Source organism: Atta colombica, unplaced genomic scaffold, assembly GCF_001594045.1.
Source record: "Atta colombica isolate Treedump-2 unplaced genomic scaffold, Acol1.0 scaffold105, whole genome shotgun sequence".
In the NCBI taxonomy this organism is placed as follows: Eukaryota; Metazoa; Arthropoda; class Insecta; order Hymenoptera; family Formicidae; genus Atta; species Atta colombica.
This window is the reverse complement of record NW_017259190.1, coordinates 2,815,656-2,821,831: the sequence shown is the minus strand read 5'-3', so window position 1 is coordinate 2,821,831 and position 6,176 is coordinate 2,815,656. Positions and strand designations below refer to the sequence as shown.

Genomic DNA, 6,176 nt, shown 5'->3' with positions numbered 1-6,176 from the left:
TATATATATATATATATATTGATGGAAATGGACATTACTTTTTCATATAATCTTGTAATTGTTTATGTATAAAATGGCTAATAATATATATTCAGAAATCTCTTCAAAACCGATGTATCATGAATGAGGAATGTGTGTTTGGGATTTTACCGGAAGCGACCAGTTTCTCGGCCGTTTTATTATCGCCGACTTCCATTAGATGCCGATTTCACACCATTGTATCCGTTCTCCGTCGTGACTTCTTCGGCCTTCGCGGTTAATTTCCTGCGAAATATGCATTCGCGTGGTCTTTTCATAAAATATCCCAGTCTCATTCTTTCTCTCCTCTTCAATGACCCGGTGGCAGGAAGTTTAAATAATTTCGTTAATTTGAATCGCGCGCAGTTCTCGTTAGTCGCCAAATTATACATGCCGCATGATCCTCGCGTTTCTTGCAATCTTGCATTTCCGGTAATTTGCTCGAGGATCAATGATCGCTTACACGGAAGAGAGGGATGAAACTAGCTCCGTATTTTTCTCGCCATCGGAAGCGAACAATTCCATGAACGACTCGGTCGATTTACATTTCCATCTAAATTTCACGCAACGCTTTCGCTTTCGCTATTAACATATCAATTGTCACGACAAAATTGCTTTTTCAAAACTTGTTATGTTATTCTTTTGCGATATTTTTGATTATGATGTGTTTCAGGATATTACAGTCTTTATATTCTATCAGTTCTAGTATATAAAGTAGATTATTCCATTCTGTATTCTACTCTATTTTGTTCTCCTCGTCAAATTGCTATGGTGTCGTGCGTCTTGTCGTTGAAAATTCCGATTATGTACAGACCTGTATCTCATGGCGACGAAACCTATTTGCATTCCGGATAATAACGCGTCGTAAGACATTGCATATTATTTCTGGAATTTCGTATGTCGACGTTTATGAACCGACGCACGACACTGTGCGATGCATCGAATAATTTTCGATTGGATTCTCGTGCTCTCGTCGTTGCCAGAGTGCGAGCTCTTTACGAGTTCCGTAAATTTCATTTGTTCTCGTGAGCTCTTCGTCGGGAAAGATCCCTTGTCGCGCGATCAATGCCATTCGATCGGAAGCGTACTTCAGAGTTGTACGATATCGTGCGATTAAGCGACTTCTTTGTTGGTGATCAGCCGATCGAAACGGTGCGGGCGCGGCAATTCGCTCGCATTATTTGCGACATTCCAGAACTCTTCGGTTAACAAGTTTCGGTTCAATTTTAAGTGACATGATCACCATATCGCGTAGGTCATCGATAATCTACAGTATTTTTGTTTGCGTTTGTTATATTTATTATATAAATAACCTATGTTTTATGGCTAAAAAAATTATTATTATAAGAAAGAAGATATTATGTATTAATAAATATTGCATTAGATATCATAATCATTAATTATGTATCTAAGTATAGTATCAAGAATTATTTCATAATTACGATTCTTTTTCTTGCCAAAATATTGAATGATCTGAATGAAAAATCCAATGTAAATCGGTGACCCATGCGGCACGGAACGTGTTAAGTCCATTCTAAATACAATTACGTAAGTATAGTTGTAAGAGATTGTAGTTGTATGAATTAATCAATTACAAATCGAAGTGAAGAGAATATTTAACTGTGATTAGTTAGTTTTACTGCACTTTTTACAACCATTTACAACTACGCTTATGCAAGGAGCTTTAAGAATGCAAATTTGCATCAGATAGCACGTACAATGGTGTTAGATTTGACAAAAAATTAAAAAAGAAAAAGTAAGCTGCTTTCGATCCATTTAAATACTTTTACTAATTTGATTCAGATATAGTCATTACAAGTTTATGTTCCTCTATGTGAGAAGATTCCTACCATAAACACATCTTTATAAATGTTGTCTCTCTTTTCTGCCTCTCTCTCATCACCGCACACGCGATCGATCGACCGATTAGCCGCTATTTAATTGCCGTATCGATATAATTTTGAGCGCGCAATGAGGAGGAGGAGCGATCTCGTAGTCTCCTCCTTTAATTTCAAGGGTGAGGATGATTCGCAGTCGACAATCGTTCGAGGTGTGGCTAATAAAAAATGCTTTAAAGCAATTTGTATTATACATAGTATCAAATCTTAGTTGACACAAATTGAAAGTAACATAAATCAATGTTATAATTTCGACCTCAACAATATAATAAATACTATAATATAAATGTAATGTAGCACATGGTATTACACAATAGTTACATCGATGAGTGTAAAATTATAATAGAGGTTATGATGTATCAGAATATAAGGTGGCTGTCTCTAATGGAGATCCATTAGGGAAAATGCAAAACCAGCATTGATATTATGTAACTTTATCCGGTAAACAAGAAACATATTGAAATATTTCAGCAACATCGCAGTAACGTTACGACATAATGTTGCTGAAATATTCTACAATATTTCTTGCTTACTGAATGCTCATACAGCACAGGTCATTTCAGCAATATTACCTAACATTGGAAATATTGCTGCGAATTTCTGTGTGCCATATAGATGATTTGTATGCTTTTTCCGTGTTTTTCCGTGCATATCTCAGGCAAACTTTGCACCATACCGCCGAGCGAATTTATCGCACAGGATCGGCCTTCGGAGTCTTTAGAACGTTAAATGACGTGTGATATCCGTAGAATCAGCGATCTTTCCTCCTTCCACTCGCACGCCATTTCCAATTCATTCGTTTTGATCGCGCGTATATGTATATATGGCATGAGAGCCGAGTGGCGCGGTTGAGGCGTATCATGCCTCGGTGAGATGAAGACGTGCAACGGCGGCTGGCACCGTGCAATCGCAGGTGGTCAATTAGAATCCGCGTTCCCTTGCGTGCGCGCGCGCACACAGACATGTACGTATACGCAGGTACCGCCGTGGTAATCGGGCCTTTACAGCTATTCTTTTTTCTGAATTTATAATTACGAGGCCTGCGGCCGCGCGCTCCGTAACAATCCACGCCTTCCTTTTACCCGACGTTCGCCTCGTTCCCCTCTCCCCGCCCAATTCGTTCTTTCTCTTCTCTCGGCCCCTCTCTCTCTCTCTCTCTCTCTCTCTCTCTCTCTCTATCTTTTTCTTGCGCATAAATAATAAATGTAATAATACTGAATACGTTACTCGAAGTGTCTGAATAATTGCTTCCCTTTATCATACCCTTCATATATTGCATTAAGAATTAACGCGGATTTATGAGTGATCTTAATGGAAACTGGAGTGAATACATGTTAAATGGTTAAGATCGAGAAACATGTATATTTGCCTCTATACTTTATGTAGGGAGATAATATAGTAATATAATTGAGTTTGTTGCGTAAGCTGAAACTGTTACCTAGCACACCTCTGTTTGTATTAATTTTCTTGCGGAGTTATTTAATGATCAAAGAATATTGAAATGCCTTTACATATTTTTTTTAAGATATATTTCAGATTAAATACATTAATTTAATTATTATTCGCCTTAATTAATATTTTAATTATTTTATATTTGTATTTTAAACGTAAAATAAATAAAAGATGCATTCTTTATTGTAGAAAACAAATAAGAGTATATATTATTGTACATAAAATTATATAAAAATAAAATATAATTATTTATATCGTGCCAAAAGCGGGATTGCGTATTTCTCATCGAGGCTCAGAGTCGTTTCGCAAATCGACCTTTTCGTTTCGCTTAAACACTCAGCTATTGCGCATCGATCATCATCATCTGCGTTTTATTCGGCGAAGTTTCTCCGCCAACGGATATCTTTGATGTACGCTTATACATAGATGCATAAAGACGTATCGTGTCCGTGCATACACGGACTGTGCGGGCTATACATTGACTTCTTCATTTCTGCACCGTTCCGGGTTTGACCTGGTTCTTTGCCGGCGTACAGTTATGATGGCTATGCTTACCGGCCCGTGTCCACTCTCGATTTTGCCGGGGGAATTCACTCTCGTCGAAACGCGCGCGAATGTAACTTGCGCTGAATTTCCATTGGTAGCCGATGCGCTCCACCGATCGCGAAACGGCCTTGCTCGATCGCCACCGCGTCCAGTTACTGGGCCCGACGATTGTGTGCGGCCCCGTTGCATACCGGGCCTTAAATTTCGATCCGGCAAATCTAGCGTGTCGACGATTAACGGCCTCCATAGGGCCGTTTCAGCGCGACCTCTGGTCCTGTTGGTTCTTTATCATTATATCTGACCACTCGAGACTGTTTCTACTGTAGAAGTGATTCATAAATTACATATCGGCTTTCTTATTGTGAGACCATATTTCAGCTTCGCAATAATTGAGCGTTAAAGTAGAGTTGTATCTATTGTAAATAGACTTTTAGGAAATAAATAATATTAAACGAAAATCGATCAAGAAACACAGTGAAATGAGTGAAGAAAGCCATATTTGGTCCAAAGCAGGTCTTGGTGTCTAATAATACTTTTGCGTAAATTTTATAGTTTTTGAGAAAATAAATTCATTAATTTAATAAAGTATAATTAATAAAGTAAAGTATAGATAATAAATTAATAAATTAATGAATTTTTTGCACAAAAAATTTTTTTAATTTTCGCTACTAAATATTTGATAAAAAACACGTAGAAATTTTTTTTATAATAATATCTACATTTTATATTATATTTGAAAAATTACACATCTCAGTTACGTTTACAACACAATTCCAGTTGTGTACAACACAATTCCAGGTTTTATGAGATATTCTATCTCTAATTATAGCAATTAATATTATATAGTATCTACAAGTAATCATTACCTAATTAAATCAATAGGTTTACAATTAAAAGCCCCTAAATCAGATTTGAAATTATCACAATAAATGGAAATATTTATTCTAGAAAAATAAACAATTTTGCAAATTGAGCTTTACACTTTTATCTCTTTATATTCGATTTAAACCATTTTCACTGTCGCAATAACATGATGTATTGCATTTTCACACGCAGGAGTTATAAATCAGTTCTACGATTTCTACAAGTAATATATGTGTACTTTTCACAAAGTCATAAAATTATGATGAGATGACTCTCGCTCCAAACTAAAGAACGCTCTGTAACAACGTTACGTTAATGATCGTCGTGTTTAACATACCGTACATATGATGTTACATTTCGAATCAATTATAAAAGACATTACTCTAATGTGTGCGGAAACCGTCTTCCACCATCCATCGTGCATCGCTGGAAAGTGCGACTCGTTAGTTCTCCATTAAAGATCTCGGAGCAAATCGTGCGGTCACGAGCTGAATTCGACACGGGATATTCACGTAATTTGCGAACCAATCTTTCATACTATTTATCGGTTTAGAAAGCGCGTACAATAGATGCTTCGGATGGTACCGAGAATTTGTTTGTCATTAAACTGCTAGTGAACATCGCGCTTCATTTAAAGTAATTGTTCGTATAGGTTTTTCACGCTATTTTCATGGCAATGTTTATCCATTTTTGTAATTTTTTTTATGTTTACATATACTATGATACGATTATTCTATGTGTTTTGCGATTTATCTCGTTAGCGATATCGTTATCTGGCGCGTGCTTCTCACAAATGCCAGAAGCCATTAAAATTGCCTCGCGTGCATGATCGTGCATTTAAACGTGGCGCAGGATCTCGCAACGACTTCGGTAGAAACGGGGAATTCGTGTCAGTCAATTAATGCACGACGACGTTTCCTCGCTCGCAGTTTTTTCGCTCCTAGGAAACTTGATTATCTGTCGACCTCTCACAAATTACCGCGACTGTATATCTACGTCTGTCATTAAGAAAATATTATGTCAATAAAAGTGCAATATGAAGCATTATTTATGGAAACTATAATTCACGTTCATTGATTAACGAACAGATATCGTATTGTTTGAGAATGTTTTACTGATCTTAATTACGAACGGTTGCATCAGTTATAATTCTTAGCAGACAGCAACGGGAAGTTTTTATCACGTAGAAAATTAATTCTAAGTAATGCATTTTTTACCTCGTATTATTTTCTCATTATTAGCTTGATGATAATGATTTAATAATAATAGTGACAATAATAGAATAGTAGAATTGTAGCTCGTACACGGAAAGAACAATTTTTGCTAAAAATTTAGCTACATCTGAAAGATATAGATTTGAAAATAAATTGGATTATCAAAATTATATATATATATATA

General features: G+C 36.3%; 1 protein-coding gene across 4 annotated transcripts in view; it reads right to left on the bottom strand.

The window, feature by feature from the left end:
* LOC108690434 overlaps positions 1 to 6,176 on the bottom strand; it is a 124,472-nt gene that overhangs the window by 46,859 nt on the left and 71,437 nt on the right. The gene's annotated exons all lie outside the window — the stretch shown is intronic.